Source organism: Notamacropus eugenii, chromosome 4, assembly GCF_028372415.1.
Source record: "Notamacropus eugenii isolate mMacEug1 chromosome 4, mMacEug1.pri_v2, whole genome shotgun sequence".
NCBI classification, from domain to species: domain Eukaryota; kingdom Metazoa; phylum Chordata; class Mammalia; order Diprotodontia; family Macropodidae; genus Notamacropus; species Notamacropus eugenii.
The window spans coordinates 317176802-317203993 of record NC_092875.1 but is presented as its reverse complement, the minus strand read 5'-3'; the positions used below and the strand labels follow the sequence as shown (position 1 = coordinate 317203993).

General features: G+C 38.5%; 1 long non-coding RNA gene across 1 annotated transcript in view; it reads left to right on the top strand.

Annotated features, from left to right (window-relative positions):
* The window catches only part of LOC140501424 (uncharacterized), a 115556-nt gene extending 102003 nt beyond the window's left edge, over positions 1–13553 (top strand). The window contains exon 3 of the long non-coding RNA XR_011966177.1: positions 12816–13553. This is a non-coding gene — a long non-coding RNA (uncharacterized lncRNA). The remainder of the gene's footprint in view (positions 1–12815) is intronic.
* The last annotated feature ends 13639 nt before the right edge of the window (positions 13554–27192 follow it).

The window sequence follows — 27192 nt, the reverse complement described above, 5'->3', positions numbered from 1 at the left end:
GAGAAACGTGATGGGAGAGAGCTCTCCCCGCCCTCGAGATTGTTCTGGATCTGGGCACACTATTGTTATCTAACAGCACGGTATTCAGATGCAAACTATGCGGCTGGAGAGCTTAAGTAGGATCAGGAAAGCCTGAAAGCTCTTGGGCGGAGGGGCCACGTGTGTGGACAGAAGGCTCCGCATTTCCTCTTTCTTCTCTCCCCTCCCCCTCTCTCCCCACTTATACTTCTACTTCCAATCTCTTATTGTAAGATCTTTGCCTCCTTGGGAGATCTTTCTCTCTCCCTCCTAAGGAAGAATTCCCCTGCACTTGTAACTAGACCCTGAAATAAAGCTCAACCCTTGTTCGACTCTGGAACGTCCTTTCTCTCATACGAGCATCCGGTTTGGCCAACCGAAGAACTCCGATAGAGGTAAGGGAAGACTCGGGTAGCCCTCAGGCCTCTAGGCCTGGCACTGATGGACTTGGTTGATTTGAAGGAACCCAATCATTTTCTTAAGAGGAATTTTTCAATATTTAAGTCAGAGAATTAGGGAGAAATTGAGGATTTTCACCAACTTTTGAATAAATGGGGAATTGGTTTCAGCATACCAAAGGGTACCCTTTCCCAACTGAAGCTGGGACTATGAGTCATCTAAGTAAGGTTCCCTTCCCTCTTCTATGTATTTGGACTATTCTTGTCATGAGTTACTACCCAAAGGTTATGACTAACATTTATGTAGTACTTTAGAGATAGCCTTCCAACTTTTCTTTAATAAGGCGTTCATGTTTATACAGACACCATATAAAGCATTTGGCCTCTCTTGGTGCTTAATCCTGAACCACATTTTCCAATATTTTTGATCTTCCCTCATGTATTCATTTTATATTAACATGACTGAAGACCAAAAAATACTTGGAATTGGTTGATGGTTCTTATCAATTCTTCATACAGTGGTTTTTTGGGGTTTTTTTGCTTTCTTTGCTTCCATAGCAGATGGTGTTTCATAAAACCTGCAATTATCTCTACAATGGTCCCCTTTCCTATTTTTGTCATAAACACTACAAGCTGAAATGAATCTGTTTCCCATGAAATACAGTCTCTTTCTCATATGATGAAACCAATGCCATCAATTCCTTCATATGCTTTTCTGAGAGGAAAAATGTTCCATTCAGGTGAAATTTTCATTGTGTTTTCTGTTTTCTGTTTTCATTTGCTGTGGAAATGGAATAGTTCCCCATCCAGTAGCAATTCTATTTGTTGATTGTTGGACAAACTCCTAACATTTTGTGTATTGATCAATAAATTTAGGTTTAAAAATGGTCTAAAACTTTGAGATTCTCAGTACATACTGCACATTTTTTCTACCATTTCCCAATCAACAGAATTCCTATCATTTCACAAGTCTGCCATGACCAAAGAGTGAATAATTTAGTGGCTAATCTTCTTGTGAGAAATCTCTTTGCACTTAGCAAGGTTAGGCCTTGGACTTAGATTTGTTCTTGTGTTTGTTTTTGCTAGTACTATGCTCAAAGTCTTTCCAGCTTCTTACAAATTTGAAGAGCTTATTATACAACGGCATAACCTTTGAGGGCTCACTGTCATAATGATAAAGCATCAGCATAAGACTTTATTGATAGTTCTTTATCTGAAGAGTCAGTATGACATAGGAAGACCTAGTTTCACATATATTCATGTGACTATAGGTAAGTCACTTTCAGGGCCCCAGGCACCTTTTTATGATAATAAATAACAGGCAGGTTGTTTAACCACATTGGTGGAAGCTATTCCACTTACGTTTCTTACATTCATGCCATCACAAGACTACCATTCCCTTCCATCAACACTTTTAGTATTTATCTCACAGAGTTGTCAGGAAAATATTTTGTCAACCTGAAATCGCTTATGTAAATACAGATACTTACATAGAATAAAAACAGTATAAATATAAGTGCATAAATGTATGCATGATTTAAAAACCCTCAGTTTTATTGCTGATTCCCTAGGATTTTCTAATGAAACCATCATATCAATAGCAAATAGAGATAATTTTGTCTTCTCTTTGCCTTTCTTCCTTAATTTCTTTGTCTTATTGTATGCTATGCAGCTAGAACAGAGACTTTTCTTTATTATGGAATGTCTACATTGTACAAGTTGAGAACTTTGCTGCATTCCATATAGATTCACAAGGACTAAGTTTATTGGCCCACCCTGTTTTAAGATATTGCACTTGAAGAAAAAAATATAATTACTAAGAATATTTGATCAATGTATTTGGAGTAAAAAGAAGCATGGTTGATTCTGGTTAGGTCATCCCTTTCTTTGCTTCATTGTATATAACATGTTCTTTAGGGCTAATGGCTGATCTCCCTACGTTGTTATTCCCAAGTTTACCTGTGCCTGCACTCAATAAACATTATACTGGCTCAATCCTCATCCAAGAAGAAATTCCTTTTGCTAAGACCCAGCTATTACCTGATCACTTTGATCTTAACCCTTAGTACAGCAAATTAGTTTAACTATCAGAAAATAGACAGTAATAGCAGGCACAGATATTATAAACTGCAACAGAAACAATCCATTTCTCATACTCACCTTGCAGTATGAATGTTCTTTTCCACCCCCATCAGCTGCAATATGATCTCTCCCCCTTTCCCATGTCATTTCCATGCTGTGGGAAGACAAATCAGTCAGTTCCACCACCTTGTCACAAATCAGTAAACAGTGGGAAGGAAAAACCAGGCAGCTGCTCATGGGGATGGCTTAGCTATCTGCAGATGTAGTTTGGGTTATTGTGCTTGCTCTGCAAGCTACAGATAGTTGTGGGACTTTTGTCCACTCTATTTGCTGGCTTCCCATATTTACTGGTCACTCTGACTCTTCAGGATGAGAAGGAAGGTCTTCAGGAAAGAAGCCTTGGAAAAAAAAGGACATAATCATATGCTTAAAGATAATACCTAGGTTTTATGCAGGTCAGATAGTGGAGGAGGTGGGTGGACAGAAGGGTCATATTTATGGTATGTCATCATGAAATTTGAGTATATATTTTCCAACTTGTTTATAAGTTCCTTTATGGCAGACTATTATTTCATTTTGGATTTATCTTGTACCTAGTAGTACTTTTATACACAGTAGATGCATGATGTACATAATAATATATAATGCATAATGTATGTTTATTATTGTTCTCATCGTATAGCATTCAATAGTTACAATGCATGTATTCAATAGTTACAATAGCTACAAATTATCACTCCTGTTAAGTAAAGTAGGTATCATTTTTTTTGGTGATTTTACAAGTATATTTAGTGAGACTTAAAGAGATTGAATGTCTTGCCCAGGGTCATGTGAATAACAAATAGTATAAGTAAGATTTTGTATCAGTAAGCACCCTGATACATCCAGGATAGCCTGCTATCACAGGTTCTTTGACTTGCTTTTCTGAAAGGAAAGGTAGCTTTTGAGGGGTCAACAATCACTTTAATCAAGGACATGTATGTTCACTAAGCACACTTAGTTCAGGGGGGAAAGTCAGCAACCTGAACTTCAGAGATAATATAGAGAAATCAAAGATCAACAGACAGGCTTCCAACTGTCTAACATACATCACAGATCAACAGCTAAATGTCTGACCCTACATACATAGTTACAAGAGAGGGAAGCACCAACATCTGGGGGGGGGGGGGGGTGCTCCTTAGCAGCTTCCCAGAGTCTCTTCTGGTCAAACAAAACACTTCCAGTCAGTAAGTCCCAAAGTAAAACCTTCTCCTCAGAGTCTTTATACACTTTTTAGAGCCAGAGGGTGTCACAACCTTTGAGAACCAGTGCCTCATTAACAAAAGTTGTGGCCTTCCTACAAATCTTCCCAGGCCCATTAATGGGTGGGGAAGATCTTCTTTAATCATGTTATTCAATCAGAGGCACTTGATTATACTAAAACAAAACCAGCAAAAGTTATTGCTTTGCTTGTTACAGATTTGAACCCAGGTACTTAGACTCCAAGTCCAGAATTTGTTTCACACAGACACATAGACACACACACACACACACACACACACACACACACACACACACACACACACACACACACACACACACACACCCCTAAGTGTTTTCTTATTTCTCTCACCACCACTTTTCGTTAGCCATCTTCAAGTCTTATATGCCCTCCTTCCTGATTCCTGCTTTCTATTTCTAGCAGTGGGAACAGTCATCCAATTAATATAATTATTAACACAATTAAATGATATGTCTATCAATTGTCCTGTGGTTATGCTCACCATTACTGTAACTTTCCAGTCCAAAATATTCCTACTGGCCACCACTCCCATATATGTGTAGTTTTTACTTATCAGAACGTAATCTCCTTGAGGACAGGGGCTGCCTTTTTTTTTTTTAAGTTGTATATTTAAGTGCTTAATATATACTTTTTATTCATTTAATTCTCTCCTCTATGATTATTATCACATGTACTTTCAATGCTTCTGGTAAAAAATTTGCAAAAAATAATGAAGAAACCCAGGATATTATGCCATACTAAAAACATTTCCATGATACATGAAAGTATCCCAGAGAACTGGAAGGGATTCAATGGAATAGTAAATGAGGATAGAGAGTAAATCTAGCTGGTGTCTCACCCATTTTTTTTTTCAAATAACCATGTCTTGTTTTACTGCTAACAGGCTGGATGATGATTAATATAATCTTCATGTCACACATTCTATTTGGCCACATACCTTAAGGAAAACACTAGTTGGTAGCTAATTTTCCCTGTTACTTGAACTTCAAAGGCATCATGTTGATTAATGGGATGTTGATCATTTTCAATTCTTTTTTAGTGGAAGGATAACATATATACTTGTTGCCTGCTTTCTAAAGTTGGCACATTTTTCAGTGAGGATAAAAAAACTCCTTAGTGTGGCATTTAAGGCTCTTTGTCTTCTGGATTCAACCCATCTTCCCAGACTTACTTCACATTTCACCCATTTGTACATTCTACATTTCAGCCAAACTGGCTTAACTTGATTTTCCCTGAATGTGACACTCCTTGATGTCTTTGTACAGGCTGTCTCCCATGCTTGGAATGAACTTCTGACTTATCTTCACTTCTTAAAGATCTTCCTTGAAGGGCTGAGCTCAGGTATCACCTGCTGTGTTAAACCTTTCCTGTTTCCTATACCTGTTAGATCTCTCTCTCTTCATTTGTATTTACCTCTCTGTGTATGTTTAGCTCTGTTTTTAACTTTTAAGTTTCAGACTAATTATAATTTTTTTATCTCAACAAAACTATTAACTAGTAGAGAACAAAAAGGAAAATAATTGAAATAATAGCAACACCGATTTTGACAGATGTAAAAAAATTGCAAAGAAAAATTTGGAAAGATTGAGAATAAATGTGGATAGCTAAGGTGACTAGCTAAGGTATTCTTTCAGTTATTTTAAAATGGCAACAATCATTTTCTCTTTCACCTTTTGTGTGTGTGTGTTGTTTAGGATTACTGGGAAAGTGAGTATGGGATATTGATGAAGTTTAGAGTTAGTAAGCTGGTTCAGGTGTGAAAGAATTCACTTAGAACTTCTCTGTAGCCACTGGGAGTTTTTTATTTTGTGTGAAAAAGCATCACAGTTCTCCTTAGCAAGAAAGCTGATATTTGGGGGAGTTATGCTTATATAGAGGTTTCAGAATGGTGATGCAGTTTTCAAGGTGTGTATGGAGGTTAAAGATTAAAGACAGGACAGGATAACATAGGACAAGGGAGACAAAGGGAATTCTTTATGGTTTAAGGATTTAAGAACTGAGCAGGAGGACATAGGTTAAAAATTAAAGAATGGGGAAACACAGAATAAGGGACACAAAAGCAATTCTTTAGGTACAGGTTCAAGATAAGCAGGGAAGACCATTAGGGCACCTACAGGTTACAGAATAAACTAAGGGCCTCACAAAGTACTGGAAAAGCAACCCTTACTATTATTTTTAACCCTAAGGGCATGGTTGGTATTCACATCATTTCCCTATTCACCCACTAGGCAGGAGAAATCTTTCTGAAAATGGGCCAAGGACATTGTCTTCTTTGATCACTTTTCTGGCTGGTCACATCCTGGTCTTATCTCCTATCTCAAATCCTGCTTGCTCCAACTGCCTCAAGCACTCTTTTCTACCTCATCAAAATCGTTGAAATCTTGCAATGATCTGAAAATAATGCTGCAAAAACACACCAAATTATAATTTCCTTTTTTTAAAATTTTGCTTTACGAAATATAAAGTATATGATCAAAAGGACAGTATTGAACAGCATTGAAGTATTGAACAGTAAGGGATAGGGCAGGTCAACACAAAGATACTTTGGCAGAATTATGCAGGAATTCTGAATCTTCTTGCACTGTCCTTAGCTTGAGAGATCTATGTTTGTTGTTTTGTTCTTTTTTTTAAATAGAAATAGACTTGAGAAAATTGTCCTCAGTAGCAGTCAACTAACTAGCAAAGGTCACACTGAGAAGGAACTGTATAACAGTAAGCACTCTGACATCCATAGGGGTATCTGCTATCACAGGTTCTTTGATCTGCTTTTCTAAAAGGACAAGCAACTTTTAAACAGTTAACAATCACTTTAATCAAACACATATGTCATTCACTTAATTCAGGGGGAAAAAGTCAGCACCCTGAACTTCAGAAAAAATACAAAGAAACGTAAATAAACAGACGGAGCTTCCAAAACTGTTAGACATAAGCAGCACATATAAATCAACAGATAGGTCCAACTGTCTGACCATAGTTATCAGGGAGAGGAGATGCCAACATCTGGGTTTTCAAAGCTGGGTGGCTGTTTGGCAGCTTCCCAGAGTTTCATCTGGCCAAACAAAACACATCCAGTCAGTAAACCCCAGAGTAAAACCTCACCTCCAAGTCTTTATACATTTTTCAGAGTCTGAAGGCATGACGTTCTGACCCAGTGCCTCAAAAGAAAAACAAAACAAAACAAAAGGTACTTGGGACTTTCCTACAAACAACCCCCCTAATCAAGCTTCCCTCAATGGGTAGGTACATCAATGGGTGGGAAGATCTTCTTTGATCACATTATTCAATCAGAGGCACTTTTAGTAAAACAAAAACAGCAAAAGATCCTACTTTGCTTGCCCTTACAAGCCATCAGATAAATGGGAGGAAAACCTGGAAAAAATGTTGTGAAAACCTAGAAAAGACTTGGTATCTATCTAGATAGGTCATAGACAATGTCAAATGCTGCAGTGGGTCAGGATTGAGCAAAGCCCAGTTAGCTTGGCAATTTATCACTGGTAGCTTAGGAGAGATCAGTTTCAACTGAATGATGATATTGGAAGCCAAACCGCAGAGGTTTTCAAAGAGAGTGAAAGGAGAGGAAGTGGCGTCACTGCTTGAAAATAGCTTTCTCAAGGAATTTAACCGCAAAAGGAAGATATAGGATGGTACCTTGTGGGGATGGTTAAATCAAACAAAGATCAGATAAACTTGAATTAGGTCAATGCCTCAGTTAGAGTCATAGCAATTGTTTGGAATTGTATGCTTTGTTTTGAAGTACACATTTTTGTTGTTGTTGTTCAGTCATGTCTTATTCTTCACGATCATATTTGAAGTTGTCCTGACAAAGATACTGGAGTGGTTTGCCATTTCTTTCCAAATGGGGAAACTGAGGCAAACAGGGACTTGTACAGGTTACAGAACTAGTAAGTGTCTGAGAATGAATTTGAAGTCAGGTCTTCCTGTTTCCAGATCCAAGTGCCCTATCCACTGTGTCCCCAAGTGGCCCTGTGAAAAACCTCTTAATGAACTGGTAAAATTTATTTTCTTCAAAATGAATAAAAGGTCAAATTCTGATTACTCCATGTTTCAAATAACTAAAGGAGATTTGAAATACTGCTTTTGAGGGTATATACATAAGTTCATAGACTTTTAAAATTATCAGGATAAAAAAAGTATCAATGGAATCTCTGTATGCAAAATGCTACCTTGTTTGTTGACACCAAATAATGTGACATTTGTGATGCCTCTGTGAAATTTTCAACCAGTTGCCTCTTACAAGGTTTGCTTTAGTAGTTTGACCCTACAGTGAGGGTGCACAACACTACATAAAACAATATTTTATTTTTAGAGACTCAAGATACCTCATAGATAATCCAGCTCTTCTCCATTTCTCAGGTCTAAAAAAAGTTGCATTTTCCCCAGATCACACAGCTAGCTAGTTAATGTGAGAGTTTAGGTCTTCTGCTTTCAATCCCATGCTCTTTTAGCTTTTCTCTGGAGAAAATTAGGTCTTTCATATTTTGATTAAAACAAAACAAAACATACAAAACCCACCTTTCATTTAGAATCTATGAACTTTTCACAAAAAGCTGAGAAAGAACCTATGATTGTTAGGTGCGAAGAACCAGGCTCACATCAGCAGTTAGATAACATGTTAAGAATTTCTGTTTATAGTACAAAGTACTAAATATTTTCAATTCTAATACATAATTAACATAGTAATTATGTGGAATTGATGGATATTGAATAAATTTTATGATTCTAAATATCAATTAATTAAAGAATACAGATACAATTTTTTTCCTACTTAGACTAATACATTCTTTATAATTACCTCAAAATTTTACAGTTTTTATAGTAGATTATCTAGAAATGTATCACAAAAAGGAATATTACTTTTGAGCTGTTCTAAAGGTCTGAGCTGAGGAAACATGGGTTCAGAACCTTACTGAATCATCTCAGAAAAGCCATTTAGTTCTCCTCAGAGTGTCCTTTATTGGGCTGCACAGAACACTCATGTCATTTTCAGAGTGTTTTATAATTCTTGATGTAAACACTTAACTATGACCTTTTAGAAAACGTCTTGATTTTAATCCAATTTTAAAGAATCACATTAAAATGAGCTAAAAGGACATTTGCTACTTCGATAGGAGACTCAGGGTAAAGAATGTCCTAGAAACTGAAGCAAACAACAGAAAAAGCTCTGCACCAATATTTCTTACCTGTGTGAGAAGCAGAGTTCTCTGTTGTGGTGACTGGATTTCCCCAACTATAAAACCTGAACTTTAAATGTGACTTCCTAATAGTAGATAATACCATGTAGATGTATATGAATACATAAATATAAATATGAATATATACCTACACACACGCACATAGAGACTGAAGAAAATACATGAGAAAAAAATCAAGACACTCATCACAGTAGATTATACAGTTACACCAGGCTAAGATTAGGATTAACAGGGGACTAACCTATTCTTTCCCTATTTCAGATACGCATCTTCCAAATCCTTAGCATTGTGACTAACGCATTAGCACTTGAACTTTACAGCATTCCCAAGAAGATAACACTCCAAATCACTTTATTCCCCAGATTAGCAACTTTCACGTTAGCAATATCAGCAACTTTCAGCTAACCTTCAGTCATTTAGTACTGAATAATGTTTGGAAACCAGAGAATGGCTTATATACTCTGTAGTTCTACTTTTCAGGACAATTTAGTAATTGGTGTTGTGCAATAGGGAGTTTGAGGATAGAGTCCAGGGGACTGATTTGGAGACACAAACTTTGGAGCTGGTTCTTCTCCAGGCAAAGTACTGTTATTGTTGAGTTTGGTATTTTCTTGGCAAAGATACTGGAGTGGTTTGATATCTCCTTCTCTAGCTCGTTTTACAGATGAGGAAATTGAGGCAAACAGGGTTAAGTGATTTGTCCAAGGTCACACAACTAGTAAATGTCTGAGACCAAATTTGAGCTCAGGTCTTCCTGACTCCAACGTTGGCACTCCTTTCTCTAATACTCCATTAGTAGGTGGTGGTAGTAGAAAAGGCAGTTAGATGGTACAGTGGATAAAGTGCTGGGCCTGGGGTCAGGAAGACCTGAGTTCAAATCTAACCTCATATACATTTTTAGCTGTGGAATTCTGGGAAAGTCACCTAAATTTTTCTTTACCTTACTTTCCTCAACTGCAAGATGGAGATAATAGCAGTACTTGCCTCACAGGGTGGTTATGAAGATAAAATGAGATAATAATTGTAAAGCACTTAGTGTAGTACTTGGCGCATAGTAAGTACTATGTCAAGTTTTATTTCCTTTGCTTCTTAAGGTTGCCTTTGCGGAAAAAGCTTTGGAAATTGCAAATGGTTATAAAAGTGTGAGCTCCATCGTTATAATTGTCATCTATTTACAACTGGGATAGGTATCATTATATCTGGGAATCCATTTAAATCCAAATGTAGCTCAACTTTCTTACATTCTCAACCTTAACTTCTGCTGTCACTTCCATTATTGTCTTATGTTGCTTTTAAGGCATGTCTAACAGCAACAAATGACCTGTGTCTTTAAAAAAAAATAGATTGGTCTTTATTCCATTAATAAAGTTACTTGTTTGGGTAACAGTTTCATCAAGCTTCATTAACAGAGTTTTATTTGACAAATGATTGCAAGAGGCTGTGAATTAGATGATGCCAATTAAATGGAATCATTCACAAGCAGCAGGACAGCTTAAAAATAATTGTTAAAATAAATTAGTGCAAAATTGTGTGCCTCAGAGTCATCATTTCTGTTATTTTCCCCAGAGGAGCTGGAATGCCCATGCTTTTCCTCTTTCCTTCCCCCTCTCGCCCCCATCTCAATGTCCCAAGCAGAGATGATCATCCTGGAAAGTTCATTGTTTCACTTCAATGTAACAAACATTTATTAGCTGTCTCCTGTTTGCAAAGCACTAAGGATGCCCAGAGGAAATAAGGCACAGTCCTTGAGTCCTTGAGCTCACAATGAAGCATGTGTGGGGATGTAGATGTAATATGTATACACAAATAACTTGGAAAAGAGCTAGAAAATTATTGGGGACAGCTAAGTAGCGCAGTGGAGAGGGTGCTAGGCCTGGAGTCAGGAAGACTTGAGTTCACATCTGGTCTAAGACACTTACTGACAGTGTGACGCTGGGCAAATCACCTAACCCTGTTTCCCTCAGTTTCCCCATCCATAAAATGAGCTGGAGAAGGAAATAGCAAACCATTCCAGTATTCTTGACAAGAAAACCACAAAAGGGGTCACAAAGAATTGGACATGACTGAAAATGACTAAATAGCAATAAAAGAAAATGATTAAATACATTTGAGAAGTCTGAATGGCATGGAGAGATTCAGGGAGAGAGGAATGCCATAACTGAGAGAATCAGGGAAGGCTTCATGGGTGGGATAGATCCTGAGGGAAATAAAGGCCTTTGAGGGAAATAAATATTTCAACAGGCATACACCTGAGGGAAAATAGATGGTGTGTAATGTGATAGTATGTAACAAAGCCATAAGGATAGAAAAGAAGTTTCTGGGAATGATGAATGACTTGTAGTTCAGTTTAGTTGGAAAATATAATGTGAGGAAGGAGGTAGACTGGACAGCTCTGTTGGGGACAGATTAAAGAGAGCCTTGAACCATAGAATCTTAAAACTGGAGAGGATTTCAAGTCATTTTGTTGAAACCATAACTGAATAATAAATGTCTTTAAAACATACCCCCTGAGTAGTCATCTTGCCTTGACTTATTGCATATATTGTAGCTGTCTTCAAAGATCTGAAAGGGTGTCACATACAAAAGTGATTAGTCTACTGCTACTTTACCAAAGAGGGTAGAATTAATGAATCAATCAACAAGTCATATGAAAAAATGCTCAAAATCATTATTGATTAGAGAATGCAAATTAAAACAACCTTGAGACATCATCATATAGTTACCAGATTGGCATAAATGATTGAAGGGGACAGCAAGAAATATTGGAGGCGATGTGGAAAAATTGGGACACTGATTCATAGTTGGTAGAATTGTGAACTGATGTAACCATTTTGGAGAACAATCTGGTATTATGTCCAAAGACTTATTAAATTGTCTATATCCTTTGACCCAGCAATAACACTACTAGGTCTATTTCCAAAGATAATTAGGGGAAAAGGAAAAGAATCTATGTTCTAAAATGTTTGCAGCAGCTCTTTTTGTGGTGGCAAAGAACTGGAAATTTAAGGGATGCCTGTTAATTGAGGAATGATTGAACAAGTTGTGGTATATGATTGTAATGCAATACTACTGTGCAGTAAGAAATGATGAGCTCAAGGATCTTAGAAAAATCATGGAAAGACTTGCATGAAATAACCAAGAGCAAAATGAACAGAACCAAGGGAAAATTACATATGGTAATAACAATATTGTTTTAAGAACAGTTTTTAAGTGAAAAAGTCATTTTGACTATTATAAATACCCAATTTAACTACAAGGGTCCTATGAAAAAAGATGCTATCTGCATCTAGAGAAAGAACTGATAAATAGAAATATGTATAAAATCATGTTACATATATATGTATGTATGTATACACACATTTGTGTCTAATAATTAGGCTGTTTAATGGGAAGCAAAGTAGGATTTTTTTGCTGTTTCTCTGGATTGAATTTTAGCCAATCAAGTGCCTTTGATTGAATGCCTTTTATGGAATCAATCAAGAGTCTTGTATTGGAAACTATGTGTATATATATATATATATATATATATATATATATATATATATATATAGAGAGAGAGAGAGAGAGAGAGAGAGAGAGAGAGAGAGAGAGAGAGAGAGAGAGAGAGAGAGAGAGAGAGAGCATTGCTTGGAGAAAGCAACAGAGCTGAGAGAAGAACTTGCTTGTGGGGAGGCCTAACAGAAAGAATATTTGTGATGTTTGTGCTCTATCTGTTGATCTGTGTCGATTTCTCAGACAGAGGTCTTTATGAGTGAATTGAGATGATGGTGCTGGTAATATGGATAAATATTTTTATAGCCCTGTTAATCTTTGTTTTCCTAGAAATAGAAGCTGCAAGCAGGAGCCCCTGGAGCTTTTTGTCAGGCAGAAGCAGGAAGAATTTGGAGTAGAACAGTCCCTGTGTGCTGAGACAAGGAGCAGGAGCAGAGAGCTGCCTGAATGTGAACCCAGGCAAGAGCCGGGTGTGGCAGGCCCATGGAAGAGAAACTGTGGGGTTTGGAAGTCAGCCTCAAGTCAAGATGAGAGAAGACTTGCCCACTCTGTACTGATTAGAGCGATTGCTCTTACAGTGACGTAGGGGAGGATGGTGTGGTATTTTCTGCTGCCCCTTAAGGATGTGTTCTGCTGTAGAAGAGCCTTGGGACCCCTTGACTTTGGGGATGCGATGACATATGCTATGCATCATACCACACACTGAGTGTTATGAGATATATATATGTATTAGATGATATGTTTTGATTAAGGATGTTTCTATGAATGTTATGCTTTACTTTATTGAAAAATGTTTAGTTTATTGCTGAATAAATACAGAGTTCATTATAATATGCAATTAGACCCTTAAAATCATTCACAGCAGCAGTCCTCAGGTGTGTGCTGTGATGGGCAGTACAGGGTAGAGGAGGGAGGGAAGAAAAAAGAGAAAAGGAAAACAAGAAATTTACATGATAACTTTACTGTATATTTCAATGGAATAGCAAGTTATACATAATAGATTTGCAGTTTCATGTGCAATCATCTTTTTTTTTTTTTATTAAACTTTTAACATTTATTTTCACACAATTTTGGGTTACAAATTTTCTCCCCTTTTTTCCCCTCGCCCCCCCCCAGACCCAAGCTTTCTAATTGCCCCTGTGACCTATCTGCTCTCTCCTCTATCCTCCCTCCCTGCCCTTGTCTCCGTCTTCTCTTTTGTCCTGTAGGGCTGGATAGCTTTCTTGACCCCTTAACCTGTATTTCTTGTTACCCAGTGGTAAGAACATTACATTTGGTCCTAACACTTTGAGTTCCAACTTCTTTAGCTCCCTCCCTCTCTACCCCTTCCCCTTGGAAGACAGGCAGTTCAATATAGGCCATATCTGTTTAGTTTTGCAAATGATTTCCATACTAGTTCTGTTGTATAGGACTAACTATATTTCCCTCCATCCTGTCCTGTTCCCCATTACTTCTATTTTCTTATGGTCCTTTCCCTCCCCATAAGTGTCGACCTCGTATTGCATTCTCCTCCCCATGCCCTCCCCTCTATCCTCCCCCCCATCCTGCTTGTGCCCCTGTCCCCCACTCTCCTGTATTATGAGATAGGTTTTCCTATCAAAATGAGTGTGCATTATATTCTTTCCTTTAGTGGAATGTGATGAGAGTAGACCTCATGTTTTTCTCTTGCCTCCCCTCTTTATCCCACCACTAATAAGTCTTTTGCTTGCCTCTTTTATGAGAGATAATTTGCCCCATATAACTTCTCCCTTTCTCCTCCCAATATTTCTCTCTCACTGCTTGATTTCGTTTTTTTTTTTTTTTTTAGTATATGATCCCATCCTCTTCAATTCACTCTGTGCACTCTGTCTCTATGTATGTGTACGTGTGTGCATGTGTGTGTGTGTGTACTCCCACCCAGTGCCCAGATACTGAAATGTTTCAAGAGTTATAACTATTGTCTTTCCATGTAGGAATGTAAACAGTTCAACTTTAGTAAGTCCCTTATGATTTCTCTTTGCTGTTCGCCTTTTCATGGTTCTCTTCATTCTTGTGTTAGAAAGTCAAATTTTCTTTCCAGCTCTGGTCTTTTCATCAGGAAAATTTGAAAGTCTTCTATTTCATTGAAAGACCATTTTTTCTCCTGAAGTATTATAGTCAGTTTTGCTGGGTAGGTGATTCTTGGCTTCAGTCCTAGTTCCTTTGACTTCTGGAATATCCTATTCCATTCCCTTCTATCCCTCAATGTAGAAGGTGCCAGGTCTTGTACTATCCTGATTGTATTTCCACAATACTTGAATTGTTTCTTTCTAGCTGCTTGCAATATTTTCTCTTTCACCTGGGAATTCTGGAATTTGGCCACAATGCTCCTAGGAGTTTCTCTTTTTGGATCTCTTTCGTGCGGTGTTCTGTGGATTCCTTGAATATTTATTTTGCCTTCTGGTTCTAGAATCTCAGGGCAGTTTTCCTTGATAATTTCATGGAAGATGATGTCTAGGCTCTTCTTTTGATCATGGTTTTCAGGTAGTCCCAGAATTTTTACATTGTGTCTCCTGATTCTATTTTCCAGGTCAGTTGTTTTTCCAATAAGATATTTCACATTATCTTCCATTTTTCGAATCTGCGCGGTATGTTCTGAGATATCTGTCTTTCTCATAAAGTCCTTAGCGTCCATCTGTACCATTCCAGATTTGAAAGATCTATTTTCTTCAGTGAGCTTTTGAATCTCCTTTTCCATTTGGTTGATTCTGCTTTTGAAAGCATTCTTCTCCTCATTGGCCCCTTGCACCTCCCTTGCCAGCTGAGTTAGGCTAGTTCTCAAGGTGCCAATTTCTTCAAGATTTTTTTGGTTCTCCTTTAGCAGGGAGCTGATCTGCTTTTCATGCTTCTCCCTCATCCCTCTCATTTCCCTTCCCAGTCTTTCCTCCACCTCTCTAACTTGATTTTCAAAATTCCTCTTGAGCTCTTCCATGGCCCGAGCCCATTGGGTGGGCTGGGACACAGAATCCTCGATTTCTATGTCTTTGCCTGATGGCAAGCCTTGTTCCTCCCCATCAGTAAGGAAGGGAGGAAGTGTTTTTTCTCCGATAAAGTACCCTTCAATAGTTTTATTTCTTTTCCCTTTTCTTGGCATTTTCTCCACCTAGTGGCCTGACCTCTGAATGTTCTCCTCACACCCACCTCACCTCCTGGTCCTCCCAGCCAGCGTTTGGGGACTGAGATTCAAATGCTGCTTCCCGCCTTAGGATTTTTGGCGGGGTCAGGGCTGTTATTCAGTGTTAAATTAGGCTCAGGTGCTGAGGTCATGGGCAGGGCCGCCTCTCTGGCTCAATTCCCTCAGGGGGTTTATGCACAGACCTTCCACAATGGATCCAGGCTCCCGCTTGCTTGGGGAGCCCCCATCCACAGCCGCCTCTCAGCCTCCACCTCACAGGGGGGCCCAAGCCTTGGGGGCACCTCACTCCCCTCTCAACCCGCCAAAGAGACTCTCTCACCTACCCCCGTCAGTCACCTGTTGGTGGGGGGGCCCATGCTGCCGCTGAAGATCCCGCCTCCGGAGCCCTTTCAGATCTGTGCCTCTCGGAACCGTGGCCGCCGCCGCAGCCGCAGGTCCGGGCTGGGCACCGCGTCTGCAGCGCGACGAACCTTTTGCGAGAGGTTTGCTGGTCCCTCTGTGGGTGGGGGGACCCGCGTGGCCGCTGGAGATCCCGTCCCGTAGCCCTCTCGGATCTTTTTCTCACGGTGTCGCTGCTGCGGTATGGTTGCTCTCTGCTACCTGCCCTGGCGCCCAGTCCACGGCACGAAGGATCCCCCGTGAGAGGTTTGCAGGTCTCTCCAGAACAGAAATCTCCCTCGCTCCAATATTCCGTGGTCTCTGGGTGCAGAATTCGCCCTGGGTTAGTCCCCTCTGCCGTTCTGTGGTTTGTGGGTTCAGAGCTATGTGTATGTGCGTCTTTCTACTTTGCCATCTTGGCTCCGCCCCCCCTTAGCCAGGCAATCATCTTTTTAAAGAAACTATTCTGTGTTATGGAAATGCTTGTTTTATTCCATAAATTAAAAATAAATAAAAATTTAAAAAATAAAATAAACAGCCATTTATTAAATATCTACTAAGTGCCAGGCACTGTACTAATCACTGAAAGTACAAAAAAGGCAAAAACACAGGTCCTACCCTCAAGGGGCTCATATTCTAAAGGGGAAGACAATAAGCAAATAACTATGTCAATCCAAGTTATAGACAGTGTAAATAGAAGGTAACCTCAGAGAGAAGGCACTGGCAGTTGGAGTAGAAAAACCCACTTACAGAATGGCAAATTTAAACTGTCTTAAAGGAAGCCAGGAAGCAAAGCACAGAAAGGAGAGCATCCCTTGACCGGAAACAATGAGTGGAAGTTATAAAAAAGCATATAGGCTTAAAACTTTTCTAACCATTAAACCTATCTGAAAATGAAATGGACTATTTCAGGAGGAGCAGTGTACCCTACCCATCTCACTCTCACCCCAGCTCATTGCAGATCTTCAAGCAAATGCTGAACAACCACTTGTTGTCAGGCATTTTCTAGAAAAGATTCTCGTTCAGATGCAGTTTGAGTTGGGTGGCCTTTAAGGTCATTTCTATTTCTAAGATTCTGTGTATCATGAGAGCACAATGTGCTCAAATCCAGAGTAGGGTATAAAGAAGAGGGGATGGCCAACAGAGGCAAATATAACAGAGTTTGTTGGAGAGGATGAAAACTAAAAAAAGGACACTGTTAAGGTGCTCATTAGTTACTTTGAGAAAAGCAATATCTGTAGGTAAGTATTAAAACAAGGTTGAAAGGAAGTGGGTGGTAAGGAAATTGAAGCAGTGAATGTCATTTGAACCTTCTAGAAGATTAGCAGTGAAGGGCAAGAGAAACATATAAAATGAATATATTAAGTGAGCAAGATAAAGGAAAAGCCTATAGGTAAAGGGGAGAAGCCAGTAAAGAGGGAAAGAAAGATATATTACAGATGAAAGAGAAAAGAAATTACTGAAGAATCAAAGTCATGGAAGAGAAAGGACAGGAGGGAATTGGAGGCTCATGTGGCAGAGACAAGGGACTTCTAACAAAGAAGAGGATGACTTCTTTTCTTCATTGAGACTCAGTGGGGAGGAGGTAACAGGTAGAGTTTGTAAGTTGTGGAAGTAGAGTTAAGTAATCTTTTAAAAAGCAGGAGACAAGATCATATGCTGTGGAGAGGAGGAATAGAATTGGAAGTTTGAGGATGTTGGAGGTTTGGAATAGAAGGGGAGCCATGACATTTTCTGGGAGACATTAGGCAACCTATTTGTCCCCCTCACTGGGCCTCAGTTTCCTCAATTGTAAAAAGAGAGAGTTGTACCAGATGCTCTTTGATGTTTCTTGAAACTCTGCATCATATAAACTACTATGTGGCAGTAAGGGTGCAATTGAAGTTAGAAAGCAGTCATATATAATGAACACAGTCAACTTGGCTTTCTTGCTTTCTCCAGAAAGGCTCAGTTTATAGGAATGAAGAAGGCTGGATTTTCCACAACAGAAACAGTGGAAGCCGAAGGGGTAAGGGATATAGGAGGGAAGGTGAAAGTAATGTCTGACTACTGAGTTAAATCTAGGTAGGTAAGGAAATAAAAGCAGAATAGGGATAAAAGACTTGAGACAAAAAAGGAAGCATTAATAGATGGAAGTTGCCATAAAGTCAGATGTAGAATTTAAACTCAAGTCTCTCCTCACTCTGGATCCCACTCTCTTTACTGTATCATATTGCATCTTTAAGAAAAGTTGACATTTCCATGATGCTTTAAAGGTTTACAAAATGTTTATGCATTTCATCATTTGATTCTTATCATATCCCCGTGAAGTCAGTATTAGAGGTACTATTCTATTTTACATGAAGAAACTGTAACTCAGAGAAATTAACTGACTTGCCCAAGATAATTGATCCAGGAAATCTCAGAGGCAGGATTTAAAGACAGATTTTCACAAAGTCGAATCCAGGACTCTTTCTTGGTATGCCATATTTTTGATGAACTGGCCATTAACGTCAGAGCTGATGACCTTGTTGAGAAGTGGAGCAAAAATCTGGAACTGCAAAGGCAAGAGTCATGTTGACCCCATTTCTTGGCCCCGTGATTCCTGGGTCAAGAGAAGAATGATTGCCATGGACTACAGTGGGCAAGTGATGTAGTGTCTCTGCTCAGCTCAATTTCAAGTTTCAGTCAGAGACAGGAGGTGGAAGGAATGTAAAAGAAGATATTGGAATAGAGATTCCAAAGGGTACAGTGGAAGGGATGCATAAAGGAGGATAGGAGATGATTAAGCTATTCAGATTGGCCTGTCAACCTACTCCTTCCTTTGTTATATCCTTAGGAAAGATGTATTAGCAATTAATTTTATACTTGGGATCAGGTTGTACCCATTTCATTATAGGTGGGAGAGAGCTTAATTCACAGTTAATTTGGGCATAAATGCAAATGAATCTGCTGCACATTTTATTGATGAGGATACACAGTGTTTAAAAATTAATTCACATGGAGTCTTTACTCTGCCCACTCTCCCTTTCCCCATGGGAATCTGGTCACCCAGCTCACGGTATCAAATCAAAACAAATTAATCTGATCTCTGCAGTTTCAGAAGGAGCCCAATTGTTATTGTAACTTTCAGACAGATTAATCTTATAAGTTTCTCTATTAATTAACTCTGCCAACTTGAATTTCTTGAAGCTAACTTTCTTCTCCACTACCACTACCCCCACCCATTTTATCTTACAACCTCCTTATTGCTTCCCTTAATTTTGGTCATCTGTAAATAGTGCTCTTGGGGAAAATTGTTTTTCTCTATTTGCTTCACACACATCCTCATTCCCTTTCAGCTAAGCCCTTCCAATTCCTATATTCACCTGGATAGGACTTCTCTGGTGACCTTTGAAACACATGCTCTAATATCATTCTCAGTCTCTTTTTGTATATTTCTCCTACTTCTCTACTTTGAGTGAAAGATATGTTCTGGGTAAATTTGAATAAATTTAATATTTTCATTATTGCTATTAGGAATATAATAGAAAAGATCAGTTGGACATTTATTGTATCACACAAGAATTATGCTTGGATGGACCAAAAAAGCACAACCACACCTCTGGTATCATCAGTAAATTATCAGTCAAGTTGAAAAGGAATGCATGGGGGGAGGAGCCAAGATGGTGGAATAGAAAGACGCACATAAGCTTAGTTCTTACCCCACAGCCCATAAAATACCTGTAAAGAAGAACTCTCAACAAATTCTAGAGCAGCAGAAGCCAAAGAACAACTGAGTGGAGGAGATTTCTGTCCCAGAGAGACCTGAAAGACCAACAGGAAAGTTCTGTCACACACTGGAAGTGGAGCAGAACCCAGCTCTGCCTTGGCCACATGGCTCCAAGAGGAGCAGATCCGAGTAGGCTTCAAGGACAGAATCACCAGCGGCAGTGTAGATCCCTCAACCCACAGGCATTAAAGGTCAGTGAGAGGGTCTTATGGGCTGGCTGAGAGGGGAGCAGGGTGTCCCTATAACTCAGGCCTCCTCAGGTGGCAGCAGTAGAGGCAGAAGCAGACGGGGCTCCCAAAGCAGGAAGTAGCCCTCATCCATGGTTGAAGGTCTCACAGTAAACCCCCTGAGGGAAATAAGCCCTGTGTGTCAGCCCTGCCCCTACCTGAGCAGCTGATCTTAATCTCACACTGAATACCAGCCATCCACCAAAAGCCCCCAAAAGTTCCTGAGGCTTGAGTGCAGCTCATTTGAATCTCAGCCCCCAAGTGCTGGCCTGGCAGAACTGGAGGCCAGGTGGGCATGGAGAGGAAACTCAGAAGTCAAGTAACCGGCTGGGAAAATGCCCAAAAAAGGGAAAAAAAATAAAACCATAGAAGGCTCCTTTCTTGGGGAACAGGTGTCTCCCCCCAACCTTTCAGATGAGGAAGAACAAGGCATACTGTCAGAGGAAGTCAAAGCTTCTACCTCCAAAGGGAACTTAAACTGAACTCAGGCAATAGAAGACCTTAAAAAACAAGTTAGCAGCTTACTAAAGGAGAACCAAAAAAATGTTGAGGAAAATAACAGCTTTAAAAAGAGGCTAACTCAATTGGAAAAAGAGGTTCAAAAAGCCAATGAGGAGAAGGAGGTTTTAAAAAGCAGAATTAGCCAAATGGAGGAGAAGGTTCAAAAGCTCACTGAACAAAATAATTCTTTGAAAGAAAGAATTGAGTTCAGGGAAATGAATGACTTTGAGTTAAACCAAGCAGTTAGTAAACAAAACCAAAAATTTGAAAAAATAAAAGATAATGTGAAACAACTTATTGGAAAAACAACTGACCTGGAAAATAGATCAAGGAGAAATAATTTAAAAATTATAGGACTACCTGAAAGCCATGGTCAAAAAAAGAGCCTAGATATTATCTTCCATGAAATTATCAAGGAAAACTGGCCTGATATTCTAGAATCAGAGGGCAAAATAAATATTGAAATAATTCACTGATCATCTCCTGAAAAAGATCTGAACAGAGAAACTCCTAGGAATACTGTGGCCAAATTTCAGAGTTCCCAGATCAAGGAGAAAATACTTCAAGCAGCTAGAAAGAAACAATTTGAGTACTGTGGAAATACAATCAGGATAACACAGGATCTGTCAACTTCAACATTAAGGGATCGAAGGGCTTGGAATGAGATATTTCAGAAGTCAAAGGAACTGGGATTGAAACCAAGAATCACCTACCCAGCAAACCTGAGTATAATACTTCAAGGGAAAAATGGTCATTCAGTGATATATACAACTTTCACTCATTCATGTTGAGGAGAAGACCAGATCTGTATAGAAAAATTTGACTTCTGAAGACAAGAATCAAAAGAAGCATGTAAAGGTAAACAGGAGAGAAAATCATAAAAGACTCTCTAAAGTTGAACTGTTTACATTACTACTTGGAAAGAAAATATTTTTAACTCTTGAATCTTTTCTCAATATTTGGGTAGATGGAGAGATTGTACACACACACACACACACACACACACACACACATACACATAGATAGATAGAAAGTACAGGCTATGTTATATCAGAAGAGATAATAATATCCACACAAAAAAATAAAATAAAATAAAAAATTAAGGGGTGAAGGAGGAAAATTCTGGGAAGAGAAAGGGAGAAATGGAATGGAGCAGGCTATAACTCACAAAAGAGATAAGAAAAATAATATTCAATGGAGGAGATAAGGGAGAAGGGGAGAGGGGGGAAAATAAAGCTACTCTCTCCACATGTGACTGAAGGAGGGAATAACATGCTCACTAAATTTGATAGGAAAGTAGGAGAAGAGGTGACAAGTGGGGTGAAGGGATTGTTAGAAGGGAGGACAAATGGGAGAAGGGAGTCACTAGAAATAAACACTTTCAAGAAGGGACAAGGTCAATTGTAGGGGAAAAAATAAGGGGGAATAGAGTAGGATAGAGGGCAATATAATTAGTATTACACAACATGATTATTATGGAAGTCTTTTGCAAAAGAACACATATTTAGTATTTATTGAATTGCTTCCTTTCTCAGTAGGGCTGGGGAGGGAGGGGAGGGAGAGAAGTTGGAATTCAAAGTATTAGAAATGAATGTTGAGAATTTTTATTGCATATAATCAAGAAATAAGAATTACAGGGAATAAGGTATAGAAATTGATCTTGCCCTGCAAGAAAAGAGAGAAGATGGGGATAAAGGAAGGGTGGGATGTGATAGAAGGGAGGGTACATTGAGGGAAGGAGTAATCAGAATGCAAGATATTGGGAAGCAGGGGGAGGGGAGTGATGGGGAGAAAAATTGGACATGTTACAAAGTGAGGTAAAAGCAGTTAGTACTAAAACAATTGACTCAATTAATTATTGAGAATAAATAAATGACATCTTTAGTTTGGGGAAAAAGAATTTCAGTCTAAATTTCCTTGAGGAAGGTAGCCTCGTGTAAAATTTGGCATTGATGGAAAAGTTAAGGTTTTAATGATAAATTTGATTTTATGATTGCTATTTAATGAGGAACTAGAACATGTATAGCAAGGCATGTAAGCCACTTAAGACTTGCCTCAAAAGATGTTCCTTAGCCAAAGTGAAATTATAATCATATTTGAAACCTCGTTATTGGAACTTGCAATTTTTTAGATGCTATGGGATTATTAAGTGACTGTTCTTCTGAGTCTAACTCCAGGTATGGGTAAGAAGGGCTATCTGAGCCTCCAACCCATGATGTCAGTAAGCTGGTGAGATGCTGGTATAAACTGCAACAGATGATCTCATGGGAAGGGTAGGAGAGCGGCTGTTCAACCTGGGCTTAGGTAAGATTCTCCTGATTCAGTTTCCCTACTGACACCTGGCAGACCTTAAGCCTGATTGAATGCAAGTCTAATCCTGCCTGGAACTGACATGAAGTTGGGGAGATATTGTATCCCTGCAATGTCCTTACTCTTGGTGGCAATTTCCTACAGTCAAAAGGTTTGCAAGCTTAGTACCAGATCTATTCAGTTATAGATTATTGGTAGGGGAACATCCAAGGTTAAGTCTAAAATGAAGCTATTAGGCATAGGACTGTAGACCAACAACAATAAGTTAGGGTCCTTTAATTCTTAGCAATACTGTGGAGACAATTAGGTCAAGAGCTTGTGAAATTAGCAACATAAATATTATTTGTGTCTCAGTTAATGTTTAAAAAAAAATTCTTTTATGGTCCATATTTTAAATGCTTTAAAAAAAAGCATCATCTGACCAAAAGTTTGAATTGTTTTATCTATTATAAACTGTGTTAAAAATGACAAATTAAAAAAAATGATAAAAAAAGAAAAGGAATGCATGTGAGAAGGTGGAGCAAGCATAGAACTCCAGCACACTCTTGAGTAGCAAAGGTAGGACTGGGTTCAGCAGAGAAGGAGGATATTAAGGAGAGTTGTCAACACAACAGGAATCTTAGAACAGAAGGCCCAGGCTTAGGGAAGTTCTGAGAAAAGGTCAACTCTTTAACTCTTTCCCCAACTTTCCCTCTATGTACTTATCTTTTCACAGACATTGCCATATATTCTGCTGTTTCATTACCCAAATGTTTTTAGTAAAATGAATTTTGCCCCAATAACAAAGTGGTCAGGGGTCAACTAGAGACAGTGATAAGTGGAAAGCTAGGCAGAGAGTCCAACTTCTGCCTAATTGTTAAGAATTTTCTTAGTGGGAGCTTGGAAGCATTGTGATTGATCTCATAATATTTTTTTCATTAATTTTTAAAATACTATTTTATTTTTCTCTGTAAAAAACAATTTTTAATATTTTTTTAAAGTTTTGAGTTCCAAATTTTATCCCTCCCTTCCTCTTCTGTCCTTTCCCTGAGATGGTAACAGTCTGATACAGGTAATACATGTGTAATGATGTAAAACATTTTTCTATTAGTCATTTTGTGCAAGAAAATTGAAACAAAAAAAGTAAGTAAGAAAGAAAGAGAATGGACCAAAGAAAGAAAGTGAAAAAATAGTATGCTTTGGTTGGTAATCAGAAGACATCAGTTCTTTCTCTGGAAGCAGAAAGCATTGTTCATCGTGAGTCAATCCTTAGGACTGTCTTGGATCATTGCATTGCTGACAGTCAGTCACAGTTGTGCATCGTACAATATTACTGTGTACGATGTTACTATGTACAATATTCTTCTGGTTCTGCTCACTTTACTTTGTATCAATTCATGTAAATCTTTTCAGTTGTTTTTTTCTGAAATTATCCCGCTTGTCATTTCTTATAGCACAATAATATTCCATTGCAATCATATACCATGACTTGTTCAGCCATTCATTGATGAGCATTCCCCCAATTTTCAATTCCTAGCCACCACAAAAAGCTGCTATAAATATTTTTGTACAATAGGTTCTTTTTCCTTTTCTAAAAATCTCTTTAGGATCCAAACCTTGTAGCTGTATTGCTGGATCAAAGGGTATGCACAGCTTTATAGCTCTTCCAATATATGAACTCATAATATTTTGTCTAAAAATAAACTCCCTCAAGTTGAAGAGCTGAAAACCACATATTAGGGGCCAATAGAATTAAAATGAGTTAATTTATGCAGCAGAGCATTACATATTCATTCATCAAGCCCTCCTTAATGTTAAACTCCTACTTTGTGCTATGCACTGTGTTAAATACTAGGAATACAAGAATAAGTAAAACACAGTTCTAGCCCTTACAGGGTGTATAATCTAGTAAGGAAGATACAGTAATATATATATATATATATATATATATATATATATATATATATATATATATATAGACATAGCATATAAAAATTAGAATACACATGCATACAAAGTGATAGAAAAGATTTGATGACTTCTAGATAATCAAAGAAAACATACTGGAGGATGTACCTATTGAGACAGGCTTTGAAGAAAGGGAAAGCTTTCAGTAAATGGAGATCATGGAAGGTGAAGGTCATTCTGGGTGAAAAGTAGGCAAAGGCCTAGAATCAGAAGAGGGTTTGTTTCTTCTGATCAGTTCCTTTCCTCCTTACAGATTTATGGCTCATTTAATTGTATTCTTTTATTCATTCTATCATTTTAGACTATAAGTTCCTTGATAAAGGGATTGTTTTTTCCTTGTCTTTATTTCTCTAGCTCCCAGCACAGTGCCTGGCACATAGTAGGTGTTTATTAAATTTGTTGATTGATTGATTGAGTTCCTTGGTTTCAGATAAAAAAAAGATTTTTCTTCAACGCAGGACATACATAGGCAATAACCAATAATATTAGCTATACTTGAGTTAAGAATGTCCCTTATATACAATTAGCATTTAGGAATCTCTAGAGGTCACAGGAATTTCTGTTCCTTCATCACTGCAAGGATTTTCCTATCCTCTCCTCTTTCTTTCACTTCTAAGACTACTTCCCAGGACAAAAACCATGATCTGAATGTTGTCCACTCAGTCCACTGCACGTCCGAGGCAGAGTTTTTACTGACATGACTAGTCAATAGTAGTGAGGCAGCAGTGTGGGAATGGCAGAGAAAACCAATCCCAGGGGGAGACAAGGTACTCCTCCATGATGCTGGATACCGGTCTTGTTGGAAGTGTCTATTCATGGTGCTTTTCATTTTAATGTTTCAATGTTTGCTTTTCTTTCTAAATACCTAACAATCTTACTTTCATCCTTTATATACAAAGATTCATCATTGCCACCTACTGGCTTTCAAAGTCCTTTATAACTCGATCCTTTCCCACCTTTTCAGTTTTCATACACTTTACTCTTTTTCATATATTGTGCTTTCCCATGACAATGCCCACTTTTATCTTCCTCACACATAACACTCCATCTCCTGGCTCCAACAGTTTTCACTAGCTATACCCAAATGGCTTGGACATTCTTCCTCTTCATCTCTGCCTTCTAGCTCCCTTGGGTTCCTTCAAGTCTTAGTTACAGTTTTACCTACTGGAAAAAACTTTTCCTAGTCCTCCTTAATCTTTTACCCACCTTGGGTTTATCACTTCTAATTTTTTCCTGTATTTACCTTGCACATAGTTTGTACATACTCACAGTAGACTGTAAATTCCTTTAGGGCAGAGACTAATTTTTTTTTCTTTGTATCCCTAATGCTTAGTACAGAGCTTGGCACATTGTAGGTGCTTAATAAATGTTAGTTGACTAAGTATTGGTAACTTTCCTTTTATTTCAAAGTCTGAACATTAAAACCAATAAAGGCAGATGTAAAAGAAAAAGCATTTTTAAAAAATTCCCTGACTATTTGTTCACTGTTATGTGTATCTGTGTCCATGTGTAGTGGAGGTGGGGGTAGGTAGGGGACAGCACAACAAATAATTTAGAAAATCTGAGACAGACTATGTGCAGATCTATTCTGCAGTTGGTCAGGAAGGTGATAAACAACTCTAGTGGCGCTAGAAAGTGAAGCAAGTGGATTGCTGCTAGAGTTCTTGGAAGGATAGGATAGGCCAGGGGATGAAAAGGTAAATAATTAAAATAGGAAAAGTCCTTAAGGCTCTGTACCAAAAGGAGGCCTCAGCCCCCTAAGGATGCATATCTCTCCCATTCTCAGGAATCTTTTAGTGCCATTCTTCCTCTTTAGTCCCTGCTCCAATCTGCACTTATACTCACAGTTTAGGCTTCCTAAGGTGGTGGTTACTACTACTCTGAGGGTTCTAATTGTAACCTGGAGGAGCTAGGTTGCTAGTACTGTAGCTCACAAGCCTACACAGATGAGTGTGCCATTAACAATCAGCCAGTTGACACAAATAAACCTTTTAGAAAAGGTGTTTACTAAGATGGTATATAATTTAATTATAGTTAGAAAATGTACTTACTAAGATGGTATAGTAAGAATGGTTGGTGAAAACATCACCCCTTAAATCCAGTGTAATACCCTCTCACACAAATACCTGCAGATCCATAGGAAGGGTGGATTTAAAGTTGGAGTACATCAGTAGTGAGGCACATAGTATGGGATACACATATAGCAAAAGGGTAATTTACAACTCCTGGTGACCTAAAAGTTTTTTCTTGAATTCATAGCCAACCTTTTTCTGTAGTGTAAAGGATTATGTTCCTTGAAGTTTCTTCCCTCTCAAGTTGACTCATTTTGGATCTCTTTTTCCTTGGTGTGACAGTCTGCTCCCAGATAGATATGTTGTCTCTTACTGGTCTACTCTTTCTGATTCCAACTTGATGTACTGACTGCTACTTGACCAGTCT